Source organism: Podarcis liolepis, assembly GCF_965112155.1.
Source record: "Podarcis liolepis genome assembly, chromosome: 10".
Lineage (NCBI taxonomy): Eukaryota > Metazoa > Chordata > Lepidosauria > Squamata > Lacertidae > Podarcis > Podarcis liolepis.
In genome coordinates this window covers 32,331,820-32,349,495 of record NC_139562.1, presented here as the reverse complement: position 1 = coordinate 32,349,495, position 17,676 = coordinate 32,331,820, and the positions used below count along the sequence as shown (strand labels likewise).

General features: G+C 47.4%; 1 protein-coding gene across 11 annotated transcripts in view; it reads left to right on the top strand.

Annotated features, from left to right (window-relative positions):
• The window catches only part of TCF20 (transcription factor 20), a 201,662-nt gene that overhangs the window by 37,485 nt on the left and 146,501 nt on the right, over positions 1-17,676 (top strand). The window contains exon 1 of one of the 11 annotated variants that reach the window (XM_083462642.1): positions 14,687-14,707. The exons of 8 other annotated variants lie outside the window; for them this stretch is intronic. The gene's annotated coding sequence lies outside the window, so the exon portion shown is untranslated. Of the gene's footprint in view, positions 1-14,686; positions 14,708-14,996; positions 15,118-17,676 lie in introns of those variants that run through there. 2 more of the 11 variants (XM_083462641.1, XM_083462626.1) reach the window with 2 other exon arrangements.

Sequence of the window (17,676 nt, the reverse complement as noted above, 5' to 3'; positions counted from 1 at the left end):
CTATTTTCCCCCTTGGAGGTTGCATGGGAGATACTGCTCATAACTGTTGAGGGGGGAAAGCTCGATTCACGTCAGACAAGAAATAGAGTATTCACAAATGGCAAACTTGAAGGCAGTTGCAGCAGTCATCCTCTGTGTTATACAGCTCTGTCTGGGCACCCATAATTGTAATAGTGACTTGAGGGGTCCTGTGAAGTGTTTGAGGGGTGTTTGTGTCTCAATATCAAGACATGGTGCCTGTATGGGTTCCAGGAAGTGAAGCATTGGCAATATGTTCAGATTTCTAGAAATGTTCTGGAAAGAGGTTTTTTGTGCCACGTGTTCCCATTGTGTGAAAAGCGCCCTTTGCCCATAGTTTTTTTCACCAAACTTGTGAGTTATTTGTGTGCACAGAGCTAGAGACATATAGTTATGTGCCCAGTGACCTTCATTTATATACTGGTTGTGGGAAGCAGTGGAGTTGGCGTTGAGATCAATGACTTTATTCTTGAAAGCAAAATGCAAAACTAGCACATCTCTAGTGCTAGTATCTGGAATCTAAACAGGTTATCACCCCGGATCTAAAACCTTCTTTTATATGAGCAAAACTATTTCTTGTGTAGCTAGTGATCTTGTAAGCCAGGAGTATTAGAAAAATCAATCAAAAAACATTTGAATTACATTTCGAATCAGAATAATCAATTTTAATGTTTAGATTTGATGTCTAAAGTATGAACTAGGAAAAGGGGGTACAGGTGCAATTCCCAAGACTCTCACAGTACCATGTGTGTCAGGAAACTGCAAACTGAAATAGAATAATGATCAAAGAGCTGGTTGTGAATGGCTCCCCATACGTATTTCAGAGCAACAATGTTCTCTCTCTGAAAGCTTAACCTTTTGGCTCTAGCAGGAGTGACAATACAAAAATGCCTGTACTTTGGTGAAGAGAAATGCTAAGAATAATAGACAGAATAAGATAAGACCGTTTCCCTCACAGTCACATTGCACCCTGCAAACTGACTTTGTTTCTGTTGAGGTGGAATGAAAAAGCTGCAGCAGAAGTCTGGTAGGAATAAAGCTTGTATTTTGTGCTCCCCTGTCGCTCTGCAGAAACTGTTTATTTACTGACCCAGTTAGCAGAGTGGTTTTTGTTATCATGGGTGATTCAGGTACATGAACATAGAAGCACCCAGAGCAACAGGAAGCAGCATTTTCCATGTGTCAAAGGAGGAGTGACCTGCAATCTTAGTCTCAAAGGATTTCTCATACGGTATACAACTTATAAAAACATAAATTCATTTTATACGGGGCACTTTTTCACATAGCGCACAGTTAAACTATGGAAATAGCTCCCAGGAGATGTAGTAATGGCAAGCGACTTGGATGGATTTGAAAGAGGATTAGGCAAATTCATGGAAGATGCTGCTAGCCATGATGTCTGTGTACTCCTTCCACTCTCAGAGACAGTAAGCCTTGGAATACCAGTTGTGGGAAGCACAAGTGGAGAGAGCACTGTTGTACAAGTCTTGGCTTGCAGGCGTATCATAGGCATGTGCCTGGTCACTGTGAGAACAGGATCCTGGGCTAGGCTGGTCTTTGGTCATCTCCAGCAAGGGTGCACCTTACGTTTTTCCACTAATGCTGTCATCAGTCTTTTTGCTGGTGTAGAAACAGCAAATGCAAAAATTCCTACTGCATACAAAGCAGATGCCAATCCTACTATTGTTTGCGACTCTGTACAGGGCAGAAGCAAAACAACTTCTTTATTTCTACATTTAAATGTTATCCGTAGAGGCAGTTCAAAAAGGTTGGAGGTCATGGCTTTTCGGTATGCATCGCTATCTTTTACTATGGGGCCCTTAGCTTGATGAGAAGCAAAAGACAAAGATGTTAGTCATTAGACAGTCTGTTGATATTTTCCCAAGAATAGGGAAAGCCTTCAGGACTGCAAGGTCAAATTCACCAATCTGTCCCCTCCTCTTCCGTTCTTCTGTTGTCGTAGTGCTGGCTGATGGCAGTGACACAGGGAGAGAAGTAGCAACTGAACAGTGTGGAGCATGATAATAATATAATAATAATAATTTATTATTTATACCCCGCCCATCTGGCTTGGTTTCCCCAGCTACTCTGGGCGGCTTCCAAAAGAATATTAAAATACTGTGATATATCAAACAATAAAAGCTTCCCTAAACAGGGCTGCCTTCAGATGTCTTCTAAAAGTCTGGTAGTTGTTGTTCTCTTTGACATCTGGCATGAGCATAGCCAGGATTTTTGTTGGGGAAGGGACAGGACTTTTTTGGGGGGGGCAAACCCAACATAATTGGTCAGTTAAGTATTTCTTTTGTTTTACTTGATGGGGGGGGGCTGCCCCCTGCCCCCTGGCTACACCCATGGCATGGAGGCAGGTGGTGCAGAACAGCAAGAAGGGGAGAGGAAGAAAGCAGCTGTGGGAGTGGCAGGTTAGTGGGGAAGACATGCTGTGTGTTGTGTAGGTAGGGGACTTGGCTAATTGTCCTAATATGGAAGGACAGCTGCTGATAGCCATGTGTAAATCTATCTGCCAGAGAAGGGAAGCTACTACGAGCTCTGTGGAAATTATCAGCTGCCACTGTTGCTAATACAGTAGTACCTCGGGTTAAGAACTTAATTCATTCTGGAGGTCTGTTCGTAACCTGAAACTGTTCTTAACCTGTTGCACCACTTTAGCTAATGGGGCCTTCTGATGCCGCCGTGCCGCCACTGTGTGATTTCTGTTCTCATCCTGAAGCAAAGTTCTTAACCTGAGGTAATATTTCTGGGTTAGCAGAGTCTGTAACCAGAAGCGTATGTAACTTGAAGTGTATGTAACCTGAGGTACCAGTGTACTGCTATCAGTTATGCTAAGTCTCTTGAGTTTATGTGGACAAAAAGACACCAACTCAGAATCTTGGGCCATGTTACGTTGAAACAAGAGTGCATCTGGGCATGTGCAAAGTGTCTTTACTTCTAACGAAGCCTTTGCTTTACTTGTAACAAAGTCTGCACATATTGGGAAGAGAGAGCATGCTTCTATAACGTGCTATAACTTAAGTGGCAGTGCAATTGTGTGTGGTTTTTTTCAACAACTGGGAGTGGGGGAGTAATTCTCATCTTACTCCTCCAACAAAATGTGTCATTATCCTTTGCATATATGCTCATAACTAGGTCCCATTATGTTTTCAGTGTGATTTAACTCTCAGGTAGGTGAAGTTTGATATTCTTTTCTATTGTGGGTGGGAGGCGGGGAGGAAGTTTGCATCTGCAAAGCAGAAAACAAAACAAAACATCCCCCCCTAAAGTAGATACTCTGGCAAGCAAGCATGAAACAAAACAGAAGGGGAGTGTATGTTTTAAATTGTTTTATATTTTTTGTGGTGGTGATGAGGGTGGTTTGCATCAGTGGCGTAGCGTGGGTTGTCAGCACCCGGGGCAAGGCAAGTAATTTGCGCCCCCTAACCCGTGGATTTGCGCCCCCTAACCTGTGGATTTGCGCCCCCTAACCCGTGGATTTGCGCCCCCTAACCCTAACCCCCAGATGTTGCGCCCAGTGCGGCCGGCCCCCCCTGCACCCCCCACGCTACGCCACTGGTTTGCATTCACCAGTGGATGCAGGAGGGGGAATAGTATGGCCTCTTGACAAGAGAAGAGGCTTGGAGAAGTTTGTGTGTTTTTTTCTGCCCTGGAGCAGGCGAAGGAGTTTGTATCTTCCAATCACATCCAATATCTTTCTTCAAGTTTCTCTCCGTTTGCTATTAATACTTGCTCAGCAGCCAGGCAAAAAGCTGAAAAAAAGATCCCCCTCCACCAGAAATGATAAGACATTAGCTACCTCAGTCTCCTTGTCTGCAACAAACAAACAAACAAACAAACAAACAAACAAACAAACAAGAAGTCTTTTACTCTCCACTGTTGCTGCAATGAAGCTAGAGACACTGTTTCTTCCTCTGTTGCCCTTCCCTCTGCCTTCAGACTTCCCTGCTCATTAGCAGCAGCTGCTGCTGCAAACCAAAATGGCATCAATTCTGAGAGTCTCTTGTTTTAAGGTGGGGGGGATGGGACCAAAACAGGCATGTGTCACTTAAAAACAAAAACACCAGCTGGATTCCACTGCATAAGCCTACATGGTTTGTGTCCAGGATGATAGTCAGGGTCTGTCTCCTTCCATAACAGCCTGCCCTGCTCCATCTTCCCCATGTCTTGCCCATGGCCAAGGGACAAATGGGTGAGTCCTGAGAAAGGGCCCTCCACCTCACTGTACCAAGATTATGGATCATTTTACCTTCTGAGCTCTCTCATCCTGCCCTCTCTAATTTGTTTTGCCACCTCGTCAATACTTTTTGATTTCAAAAGGCACTTGACCTTCTGGGTGGATAATTTTTTATGTGGCAACCCCTCATTTTTACATGATTTTTTATATGCTCTGCCGGTCTGTATTTTATTGGTTTGTACTGTTTTTATTGTTTTCGTTTGATTTTATTTTTATTGTTTTCACCGGTTATAAAACAACCTGGAGCAATCAGATGCATTGGAAGGACAGCATACAAGTACTACTGCTGCTGCTACTGCTGCTACTGCTGCTACTACTACTACTACTACTACTACTACTAATTTATTTGTACCCCTCCCCCTCCATCTGGCTGGATTTCCTCAGCTACTCTGGGGTGGCTTCCAACAGAACACTAAAAACAGAATAAAACTTCAAACATTACAAACTTTCCTAAATAGGGCTTCCGATAGTTGTTTATTTCTTTGACATCTGATGGGAGGGCGTTCCACAGGGCGGGCGCCACTACTGAGAAGGCCATCTGCCTGGTTCTCTGTAACTTCGCTTCTTCCAGTGAGGGAACTGCCAGAAGGCCCTTGGCGCTGGACCTCAGTGTCCAGGCAGAATGATGGGGGTGGAGACGCTCCTTCAGGTATACTGGGCCAAGGCCGTTTAGCACCAACACTTTAAATTGTGCTCAGAAATGTACTGGGAGCCAATGTAGGTCTTTCAAGACCGGTGTTATGTGGTCTCGGTGGCCACTCCCAGTCACCAGTCTAGCTGCCGCATTCTGGGTTAGTTTTAGTTTCCGGGTCACCTTCAAAGGTAGCCCCATGTAGAGCACATTGCAGTAGTCCAAGCGGGAGATAAGCAGAGCATGTACCTGTTATGTAGTGTAGTTTCACCCTGGGCCAACAGGGGGATACTGTATATAGTTTTCACTCAGGTCTGTAGATAGTTTTCACTCAGGTCCGCGTCTGTTATTTTAGGCGGGAACTCTGGGCTGTTGTGGTTACAATGTTGACAGCCGGCTGCCTATAAATACAGGCCGGCTGAGCTGTTCGCAGTCAGTTCTATTCCAGCTTACCATAATAAAGAGCTACTTGAAGAAATCGCTGTGCCAGCTGCTATGTCAACCCACGACTTAACACTGGCGACGAGGATGGGATCGATGGACATCAGAGCACAGCCAGATGCGGCCAGCCTCTGAACTGAGCAGAATCACTGAGCGAAATCACTGGGCAGAACCAATTCAGAGCTGACTGTTCTGGCTAGAGCACTGTGTTCCATCCATCGCCCTTCACGCCGGCATCGGAATCATGGCTTCACTTGTGCCTCTACCGCCGTTTGCGCCAGCCTCTGAATCATGGGACTCCTACCTCGCTCGGTTCGACTGCTACCTCCAAGCCAGCGAGCTGACAGCAGTATCAAAGGATCGGAAGCGGGGCCTATTCCTCAGCCTCTGTGGGCCTGAGGTGTTTGAGACGGCCCGAGCGTTGGTTGCGCCTGAAGCAGTCCAGGCAACACCATGGGACACGATCCAAGAGAAGCTCCGCAACCACTACGCACCAAAGCCGTCCAAGATTGCTGCCCGCCATGCGTTCTACCACCGGAACCAGGCAGAGGGGGAGTCAATCAACAACTACACCACCGCCCTGCGACAGGCTGCAATGCACTGTGAGTTCCGAGACTTAGACGATGCCCTGATGGATCGAATCGCCTGCGGGGTCCGGGACATCCATCTGCAACGGCGCCTCCTAGCCAAGCCAGACCTCACGCTACAGAAAGCCATTGAGGAGGCTGTGGCCTCAGAAGCTGCTGAACGCTCCGCCCAGGAGATCCGCAAGTCCAGCAGCCCGCGTCTTGCTAGGGAGCCAGTTCCGGTACATCATGAAGAGGCCAACAGTGAGGAGGCATCCTCCAGTGAAGACGATGACGTGCACCAGACAAAGCGGGAGCGCAGGAAGTTCCAACAGAAGTCCAAGGGCCAACCGGAATGTGCTGGCTGCGGAGGCAACCATTCCCGTGCCAAGTGTCGATTCAGAGACGCCATCTGTAGGAAGTGTTCCAGAAGGGGCCACATCGCTAAGGTCTGCCGATCGGCTCTGTCTGACACCCCCCCTTCATCGACTCGCAAGTCCAAGTCTTCACTCCAGTCTGCCAAGGAAAGTTGTTTCGCTCTCACCAACTGCCGCTGCCCGTCTGGAACCACGATTGGCCAAACCGACTCGCCTACGCGACGCAAGCTGAACGTCACGGTGCTCATTGAAGGAGCTCCATGTGACATGGAGATTGACACCGGGTCTGCCCTGTCCATCGTGTCATGGAGCACCATCAAAAGACTGGTACCCAGAGTGTCCAAAAGGCAACTCGACTCTCACCGCGTACACCTGAGAGACTACCAGGGAAATGACATTCCCGTGGTAGGCGTTGGCCGGTTCCGGATCGCCTTCAAGGATTTTTCGGGCCTGCTCCGGTTGGTGGTGGTCGAAGGTCAGCGGCCAAGCCTCCTAGGGCTAGACTGATTTGATGCCCTCGGCCTGGAAGTCACCGGCATCAACTGCATCTCTAACGCAGAGACTGAGGGTCTGGTCAAAGACTTTGCCGAGGTTTTTGACGGCACCTTGGGCCAATATACAGGTACGCCCATCTCCTTTAGCCTTGATCCACAAGTCGCCCCCATCAAGCTAAAGCCACGCCGGGTTCCCTTTGCTCTCAAGGCTAAGGTGGACGAACAACTGGACAAACTGATCGCCCAAGGAGTTTTGGAGCCGGTTGACCACGCAAAGTGGGAAACCCCCATCGTCACGCCTGTCAAGCCAGATGGGTCGGTGAGAATCTGCGCTGACTACAAGTGCACGATCAACAAGGCACTTCAGCAGCACGCTTATCCGGTTCCTGTTGTCCAACACCTGCTGCATTCCCTGGGTGAGGGTAAGGTCTTCGCTAAGCTGGACCTTGCCCAAGCCTATCAACAACTGCCAGTCGATGATGCCACTGCTGAAGCCCAGACGATCGTCACCCACCGGGGGGCATTCCGTTGCCGCCGGTTGCAGTTCGGGGTGAGTGTGGCTCCTGGCATCTTCCAAAGCCTTATGGAGCGTCTCCTGCAAGGGCTTCCGGGCGTGGTACCATATTTTGATGACGTCTTGGTGTCTGCAGACTCACACCAGCAGCTGTTCGAGCGCCTCCGTGCCGTGCTGACCAGGTTCCAGGAGGCCGGGCTCAAGGTAAAGAGGGAGAAGTGCCAGATCGCCGTTCCACAGGTAGAGTTCCTGGGCTATCTTATCGATGCCTCCGGTCTTCATCCAACCACATCCAAGATCCGCGCTATCCAGCAGGCCCCCACCCCAAAGAACAAAACGGAGTTGCAGGCATTCCTGGGGCTGCTGAACTTTTATAACATGTTCCTGCCCCACAAAGTCAAGGCTCTCCTTTCTTCAGACAGTGTGCTGGTACAGTACAGTGAATCCAGGCCGCTGGTCCTTGCCTGCGACGCCTCACCTTTTGGCATCGGTGCTGTCCTTAGTCACCGTTTTCCAGATGGAAGAGAAGCACCGCTCGCCTACTTTTCCAGGACACTATCTCCGACGGAACGGAATTACAGCCAGCTCGACAAGGAGGCATTGGCACTTGTGGCTGGAGTGAAGAGGTTCCATGAATACCTCTATGGCAGGACTTTTGACCTCATCACTGACCACAAGCCACTCCTGGGCCTCCTCGCCGGTGATCGTCCAACTCCACCGGTCCTCTCACCAGGCATGCTGCGATGGACTGTTTTCCTGGCTGCCTACCACTACCGGCTCATCCATCACCCGGGGAAATCGATGGGCCATGCCGACGCCCTCAGCCGTTGCCCTCTTCCAGCATTTGTGGAAGACCCGGCTCCAGCTTCATCGCTCCTTCTGATTGAGGATCTTCCGGCAGCGCCTGTATCGGCTGCCACTGTGGCCTCCGCATCTGCCCAGGATCGCACCATCAGCCGGGTGCTCAACTGGGTGTGGAGGGGGTGGCCACAAGGGCCTTTTGCATCGGAGTTCCAGCCCTTTGCAACCAGACAACATGAACTCTCAGCTCATCGCGGCTGCCTGCTGTGGGGAGACCGCGTCGTGATTCCCCAGGGACTCCGTCAGCGCGTCCTGGAGGCTCTGCACGTTGGCCACCCGGGAATTGTCAAAATGAAGGCGTTGGCTCGGTGTTACGTCTGGTGGCCTAATATGGACGATGCCATCACTGCCTGGGTGTCCGCCTGTCAAGCGTGCCAGGAGTCGAGGCCTGCACCACCGGCAGCTAAGGGACACACCTGGGAGACGCCAAAGACACCCTGGTCGAGGGTGCACATCGATCTGGCTGGCCCCTTTCACGGCCGGACCTTTATGGTAGTGGTGGACGCCTATTCCAAATGGCTGGAGGTCGCCCTGATGCCCTCCACCACTACCGAAGCTGTCATCCGGGTGCTGCGAGGCCTGTTTGCAACGCATGGGTGTCCTGATGTCCTTGTCTCTGACAACGGACCGCAGTTCACGTCAGGCACGTTTGAGCGGTATCTTTTGGGACTAGGCATCCGCCATGCCCTAACGGCACCCTTTCATCCATCCAGCAACGGGCAAGCGGAAAGAATGGTGCGCTCGACAAAAGAGGCACTGGCGCGCCTGGACCGGGGAGACTGGCATGAGCGGGTCGCCGAATACTTGTTCGTGCAACACACCACCCCTCATGCGGCCACAGGGAGGAGTCCTGCTGAACTGCTTATGGGCCGCCGCCTCAGGTCACCACTCGACCGGCTACACCCAGACTTTGCCGTGGCTGAACCCCCAGGCTGTGCCAACGCACCACGGTCATTTGTCCCAGGAAACCAGGTCTTTGCCCGGAACTATGTGGGGGACATCCCTTGGGTGCCAGCCACAGTAGTGGGAGTCACTGGACCTCGCTCGTACCAGGTGGCACTCGAAGACGGACGCTTGTGGCGACGGCACATAGACCAGCTTAGGCGCAGGGTTGGGGACTTGGACACTACCGAGGTGCCCCCAACTGCGCTTGCGGCTCCAGAAGAGACACGTACAGATGGCGAGGCCCCACCTACACCTCCCTCGCAAACTGCCAGCGTGGAGCCGAACCAAGCCGTTTCAGAACAGACTCAGACCACTCCACTTGCGGAGGCTCCACCCACAGCAGCGGATCCAGGGGAGTTGGTTCCAACGCCACCTAGGGTCGCACCACAGCCTCAGTGAGAACTGTGTGGCCCTCCGGACTTGGCTACCAGTCCCTGGCGGTCTGGCAGAGTTTCCAAGCGCCCAACTTATTTAAAGGACTATGTTGTTGTACAGGTATCACTGTTGGTCTAAGTATGGGAAATGTAACCGATATGCTTTTGTGCTTAATTGAACCATTACGCGTAGTGCTGTATATAAGGAAACCATTACGATTGTAACTAACGCCTTATCTCGGTGGGGAGGGGTGTTATGTAGTGTAGTTTCACCCTGGGCCAACAGGGGGATACTGTATATAGTTTTCACTCAGGTCTGTAGATAGTTTTCACTCAGGTCCGCGTCTGTTATTTTAGGCGGGAACTCTGGGCTGTTGTGGTTACAATGTTGACAGCCGGCTGCCTATAAATACAGGCCGGCTGAGCTGTTCGCAGTCAGTTCTATTCCAGCTTACCATAATAAAGAGCTACTTGAAGAAATCGCTGTGCCGGCTGCTATGTCAACCCACAACTTAACAGTACCACTCTGCAAAGACACTCCACGGGCAGGTAGGGTCTCAGCCGGCATACCAGATGGAGTTGGTAGACAGCTGCCCTGGACACGGATTTAACCTGTGCCTCCATGGACAGCTGTGAGTCCAAAATGACTCCCAGGCTGCGCACCTGGTCCTTCAGGGTCACGGTTACCCCATTCAGGACCAGGGAATCCTCCACACCTGCCCGCCTCCTGTCCCCCAGAAACAGTACTTCTGTCTTGTCAGGATTCAATCTCAATCTGTTTGCCGCCATCCATCCTCCAACCGCCTCCAGACACTCACACAGGACCGTCACCGCCTTCACTGGTTCCAATTTAAAAGAGAAGTAGAGCTGGGTATCATCTGCATACTGATGAACACCCAGCCCAAACCCCCAATGATCTCTCCCAGCAGCTTCATGTAGATGTTAAAAAGCATGGTGGAGAGGATGGAACCCTGAGGCACCCCACAAGTGAGAGCCCAGAGGTCTGAACACTCATCCCCCAACACCACTTTCTGAACATGGCCCAGGAGGAAGGAGCAGAACCACTGTATAACAGTGCCCCCAGCTCCTCTAGACGATCCAGAAGGATGTCATGGTGGATGATGTCAAAGGCCACTGAGAGAGCCAGCAGAACTAGGAAACAGCTTTCACCTTTGTCCCTAGCCCACCAGAGATCATCGACCAGCGTGACCAGGGCAGTTTCAGTCCCATGATGAGGCCTGAATCCCTACTGGAAGGGACCCAAATGGTCCGCATCCTCCAGGCATGCCTGGAGTTGTTCAGCAATCACCCACTCAATCACCTTGCCCAAGAATGGTAGATTTGAGACTGGGCGATAGTTGACCATATTGGCCGGGTCTAAATATGTCTTTTTACGAAGTGGTTTAATAACTGCCTCTTTCAGTGGGTCTGGGAGGGCTCCCATAGGTTATGTACAGAAACTGGATTTGGAATGGCTATGATTAATAACACCCAACTGTGGCTTTCCCGGCTAATTTGGGACAGTTGGAGTGTATGTTTCTAGGCCTCAATAGTAGCACTTCTCCTACCCTAACAAGCTCTGGATTTGTATTCACAAACAAATGTAATTAACTATAAAGTACAGTAATCTGAAAAATATAGTAGTTTGAAATCATTCATACACATTTTTGAATATGTACAAAACAAGCAAGAGAAAAAATCAGGAACAAAAATTACAGTAAACCCACATCCCCAATAAGTATAGAAAATTGTTGGATATAATACCATTTATGCTACCATTTATGCACCTTACAGCTTATTTTACGCTCTTCCATACATTCAAAGGCAGGTAAGCAATGGTATTGATTAGAGAACCTGGGGGCTTTCTTTCAAAGGTGTATTGAAAAAGAATGATTCCCACTCTCCTATCAAGACAGGAAAATATTTTAATGAAAACATGACATATAATTGGACACTAATGCAAACAAAATGTTATCTGTGTACGTTAACTTTTAACAGAGGGAAAACAGAATGAACTACCTACGTAAAGAACCATGAAATAGTGAGAAAATACTGCAGCAATGCATGGAGGGATAAGTAGAACTAACATCTTCACTCCATAGCAACAGAAGAAATCAGTAACTAGGGGTGGAGCAACAACAACCAAAGAACGAGTACAAAACCAGCCATGGGCTTCTGTATTATAGCACTATATATGGGCAAATTTTCTCACATTTTCTATATGGTAAGCTGGTCATCAGTGTCCACACAGAGCTAAAAGGTATCTAACGATGTAACATAGTCAAAATTTTAAGCTGAAGTAGTGATATGTTATATTTCATAGGTGCCCAACCTACAGTCATACCTCATGTTACATTTGCTTCAGGTTGAGCGTTTTCAGGTTGCGTCCTGCGGCGACCCGGAAGTACCGGAAAGGGTTACTTCCGGGTTTAGCCGCTCGCGCATGTGCAGACGCTCAAAATGACGTCATGTGCAGAAGCGGCGAATCACGACCCATGCACGCATAGACGCTGGTTGCATTCTGCTCATGTTGTGAACGGGCCTCCGGAACGGATCCCGTTTGCAACCAGAGGTACCACTGTATAGCAGTTTGGTATCACAAGCAGCATAGGCAGCAGGAATTTGTGGCACAGTATGGGAGCCTATGGGCCTAATTCTGGCTTGAATTCAGGTCTGCATTCAGGCCTGTTTCCCTTATGCTGACTCATGCCTTTCTCACTTATGCTTCCTGGTCCCTGGAATAGTAGATTAGAGGCAAAGCAAGACCAATTCATGGCAAATGCGCTGTGGCAGGCACTAGAATGGTATTACCTCAAAATTAAGAGGTGCTCCATATTGGCAAAAAAGGTTGACCACCCTTGTGATCGTTAAATTATAAATAAACAAAGTGTATACTGATTCACAAATACATTATCTGTAATCAATAATACAACAGTTTCAGAACAATAGCCAATAGGAACAATTTTATCTCTCTATATACATAGACATCATAATCCATAATCAAAGTAGAAAATGTTTATTTTAACCATAACCAATAATTACTACAGAATTCCCCCCCTAATATTCAATTTATCATAAATATCACTACATACCTATAATAATAGCCTTTGTAAGTTTTGGGATAATTTGTTCTGTACCTATAAAGCAAATGCTGTATTTGTGTTAATGTCTGTATTATAGTTCTGCTTCATATAAAAAATAAAAGGTATCCAAAGCTGTTCAAAATTTTGCTTCTTTTGTTTAACTTCCCATAAATATACTGTTTTGATTAATTAATCAGTTTTTTAAAATTTAAATATATACTTTAGCCCACCCTTAATTGTCTGTTACCAGGAGAGGATGAGAGGTTAAACAGCTCTGTCAAATGTTGGGAGAAGGGGAAAACTGGGGTTGGGAGAGAGTCAGTGTCCACTGCTAAGAGGAGCTCTGGCAGAGGGTGGTGAGTTTTGCCCCAGACTTACATTTCATCCTTTCTCCTCCTTCTCCCATAAATCAGGTAAAATGCTTCCAGTTTTGCCACCTACAAATGGAGTGGTATGACAGAACAGTATTTTGGGATGGCTTTTCTCACAGCCCTGTCCTCACAATTACTTGGAAATAAAGGCTTTTTAGTGTATTACCTGAGTTTGTCATCGCTGTACGCCGGCTCCCTTGGCCAATAAAGTGAGATGAGCGCCGCAACCCCAGAGCCGGCCATGACTGGACCTAATGGTCAGGGGTCCCTTTACCTTTTTAATTTAGCTGGGAGCTTCAGTCAATTGTGGCTTTGTGATTAGCATGCCTATATAATAATACACACATTTCCAAACATTTGTTTGTCCTGCCCACACACCACATTTTTAGGTGTACACTTAAAATTTCTTTGTGTACACCTAAAGAACATATTTTGTGAAGCAGCCTTAAATCCTGGTGATTTCAGTGATCCTTAAACCCACGTTGCTGTTTATTAAGGTTATAAATGTGTTAATCTTCTTTCTGTAGGTTACACATACTAGATCTTCGAGCCTTGTAATGTTTGTCTTCTGGACTCTTTGAAGCTCCCCTGCATTATTTCCAACCTGTCAAAATGAAAGGGGGGGGGGGAATGAACTATTTTACTTCAGAGTAGTCAATCTAGAATAATTAGAAACCCTTGGCTCTGTTCTCAAGAATCACATATCAGCATTAAGCCCACGAATTGGAAACGTGAAAAGCGCCTGTCCTCTGCGACTCCTCATTTTATGTGCAAAAGATGGGGAAAGTCCCCCGAAGGGAACCTCGTCAGGATTAACAGGTGATCTTGAGCATGCAGCTTGAGACTACAATGCATTGAAGCCCTTTGTCTTGGCTGGGTTCCAGTTTGGATGAGTACTTCTCTCTCCCTGTCTGAATTTCCCGTTTTTTATTCCAGCCCTTGATAATCTCCAGCCCTCCCAGCTTTGTATGTGTAATGCGGGTGGCAGGCGGAGAGCCGCTGTCTCCTTGTAGCCCCCCAGATCTCTGCAAAGCTCTTTGGGGATAAAAGGGGCTGTTTAGAAATGTAAAGGTGTTACTCAACACCTCTCTGGCTTTGTAATGTCCCCTTTAGGCGTTTTCCGAAATCTACTGTCTCAATGTGCATTTGGAAGAGAGTGTGTGTGTGTGTGTGTGAGAGAGAGAGAGAGAGAGAGAGAGAGAGAACACGTCTTTCCCCATCTCTCTCTCTCTCTCTGAATAAGAAGAATGTGCTGAGCCCTCTGGCTGGGAGCCAGGACTCTCTGTGGAAGTATAAATCGACCCATCAGGGGAAAGGGGGGAGAGAGATTAACGTTGGCCGTCTTCATTAGTGGGTCCCTTGAGGAAACCGGGGCTGCCAGGAGCTGTGAATGAGACCAGCTGGGGAAGGGAAGGGAAGATTCGCGGTTTTTATCACTCCCTTTAGAGTCTCCTGAGGAGAGGAGAGAATGATAGCGGCGGAAGGACATAAAATGAAGGAAGGAGCCGAAGCGTTGAAGCAGAGCGCTTGCTGCCTTCTGATTGGACGAAGGGGTATTTGGCTGCTAGTCCACTTCTCCAATCAGTGCCCAGTGAGCTGTTTGGACTACTTGGCATGCTAATTGGGAGAAGAAGAGAGGAAATTGGCCCCGTGGCAGCGCGATGCCCTGCCATGCCAAACAAGCCAGAGTAATTACACTCGCAGCACCTTCATTATATGGGTTTTCAGGGTAACCAGAAAGGAATAATTCTCCTTTTCTTTTTTCCCCCTTGGCGCTTTCATCCAGGTAATTTCACCCCAGCCCTTCCATGCTCTTCGCATACTTAACCCCTTCCTACGAAATCTCCTGTCTCCCTCAGGCCCGAGTCTTTTGTGCATGCAGGGGCCTGTTTTCACTTGCATGCAAGTTTTGCCTTTAGCCCAGGTTGCTCAGTATGGGAGCGATTGCAATTTCTGGGTTGGGAAGCGTTTCTCTCTCTCCCCCCCCCCCTTTTCTCTTTTGTCTAAATCTTGAAGAAACACATTTCTTGGTACAGTCCTTGACAGATTGAATTGTGATGGAGCTGCTGCCGGTACAATCCAGTTAAAGCTAGTCGCTCCTCCCCCTCCCCTTTCCTCCTCCCCTGTTTCTACATGCAGAGGAAGGATGCAGATATGACAGCTCTGGCTCTTGGAGTTCTTTATTCATAAATACAGGTATGATGACACTCTCACTGCCTGTCTGAACTCTTGATCTCTAGGGAATCACAGACAGGGAAGTTTGTAGTCCCTTCCCCCTTTTGGTCCCTTACAGGCTCACCGTTTGTCCGGAAGGGGATTTGTGAGTGTGTGGTAAATGTGCCGCTGCTTTTTAGCAATGGGACAGAGAACTGGTTAAGATATAAACAAAGGCTGGATACACAGGGACCTGGCTTTGGCAGCCTTTCCTGAGACTAAAAGGTCCACAGATAGGTGGATTCCAAGAAAAGATTAGATTCCACATTGCTAACACAATGCAGGAATTTGGGCAGAGTTCAGGCTATTCCCTGTCTTTTCACAACCGCCTGGCACTCTCTGAAACCAGGCACTTGGAACAGGTGCTGTTCCTTCCTTGGCTGAAATGAGCATCTAGTCAGCCAGGAAAATTGTAGCTCTAGCTTTGAATGCCTGCCTTTTCCCTGTGGAATGAGGCCTGAGTGATTCCCTTCCAGACAGCTGATCTGACAGTGCTTCCATTCCTGTTCTTTTTCTTCTTTTCAGTCCTGTTTCTCTGTGGATAATTGAAGTCAAAATGAGCATAGAATGGTTAAACAACTTTCAGGGTTTGTCTTTTATTTTTCCCAGATCCTGGGTCAGAGGTTTATGTTTGTGAATGGAAGAGAGATTCTAACTAGAAATTATGCCAGAAATACATGTGTATGTGTGTACCTAGACTTGTCTGCTATTCTCATGTGTGTTCTGCAGATAGTGACAAGGTGGATCATTATTTTCACAAGATCTTTCATTTCACTAATTTCCTCTCAGTAATCAGCATCTTACATTTCTAGGGTGCTTAGAATCCATGATCTCTCCTACAGGGTTATTGGATCACAGAAATTGCACCATTATTCTACCTCAGAAAGGTGAAGATCAAAATAACTGTGGTTTAGATTATAATTTGCTTTGTTCATAATTTGGTATTGTCAGTTAATATGGATTGTTGTTCCTGTTTTATATTTGTAACTGCCATGGCCTTTGGTCAGTTCAATTCAATAAATTACTTTCCAAGACAAATGCAATTTGTCTGTATCGTGAAAATAATACCTAGTGAATCCTGTATAATCTATAATATTATATGCTCATACTGCCTCACATACATTTAGAATCATTACAGCAAACTTACGAGGTAAGCCACTATTAATACTGTTGACCAGTTCTCATTGGACTTGGTGGGGTGGAGGGAGAGGCAGTGAATGGTAGGTGGAGCCAGGGGTCACAATAAAAGTGAAGCCAATGGTAGATACCATATTTTTTGCTCTATAAGACTCACTTTTTCCCTCCTAAAAAGTAAGGGGAAATGTGTGTGTGTCTTATGGAGCGAATGCAGGCTGCGCAGCTATCCCAGAATCCAGAACAGGAGAGGGATTGCTGCTTTCACTGCGCAGCGAACCCTCTTGCTGTTCTGGCTTCTGAGATTCAGAATATTTTTTTTTCTCGTTTTCCTCCTCCCAAAACTAGGTGCGTCTTGTGGTCTGGTTCGTCTTATAGAGCGAAAAATACGGGTATATCGATTCCCCTCCCATTTTCTCCTATACATTTAACAGCAGTCTGATATACAAAAAGTAAACAGGTGAAGCTTTGCCAGTGGTGCAAAAAACATCCAGCTTGAGCTTCTGTGTTTATCAGCTGGCATCCATCTAAGTAAGTCCCACTGTGGTCAAGGGGATTTACTCCTTAAAGCACAGGTTGCAGCATCTATCAGTTTATTCAGAGTCCCTTTACAAGGGGGGGAAGACTCAAAATATTTGGCATATTTTCATTTGTAACAAAGCTTTACTTTTCAGTGTGTGGATGCTGAAAATGAAGTTCATCAATTTGCCAGGATGCCATGAAGCTATAGATTAAAGCAAGTTTATTTTTTGCACAGCAGGTTGCTCTTAAACTCACATGAGCAGAGCCAGTAAAAATAAGTTGACAATCCTGCTGTTGCTATGTAGTCTAACAATATGTTTTGAGTTGTGCATTTGCAGGGTACAAGTAGGGTTACCATTTTTTTCTCCTTTTTCTTCTTGATTAATCCCCAGGACCACCACTCATGAGATAATTTTATTTCTGTTCCTAGTCCCAAGTACAAGATAGATGCTTGTGACATCCATTTTGAAGTAACTGAGTTTTTATACATGAGTACAGTACAACATTATCTCCTAAATGGCCCTGGGATTCTAAATACAGTGGTACCTCAGGTTAAGTACTTAATTCGTTCCAGAGGTCGGTACTTAACCTGAAACTGTTCTTAACCTGAAGCACCACTTTAGCTAATGGGGCCTCCTGCTGCCGCTGTGCTGTCGGAGCACGATTTCTGTTCTCATCCTGAAGCAAAATTCTTAACCTGAAGCACTATTTCTGGGTTAGCGGAGTCTGTAATCTGAAGCGTATGTAACCTGAGGTACCACTGTAATTTGTCCCCATATAAAGAAGAACCTTGGAAATGCCAAGTGTTCTGCTTCATTTCTTTGCTGTGAGAAGTTTTGGAAACTCTGCAACTGGCTTCCTTTTAGAGTGGTTTGCTGGGCTGAT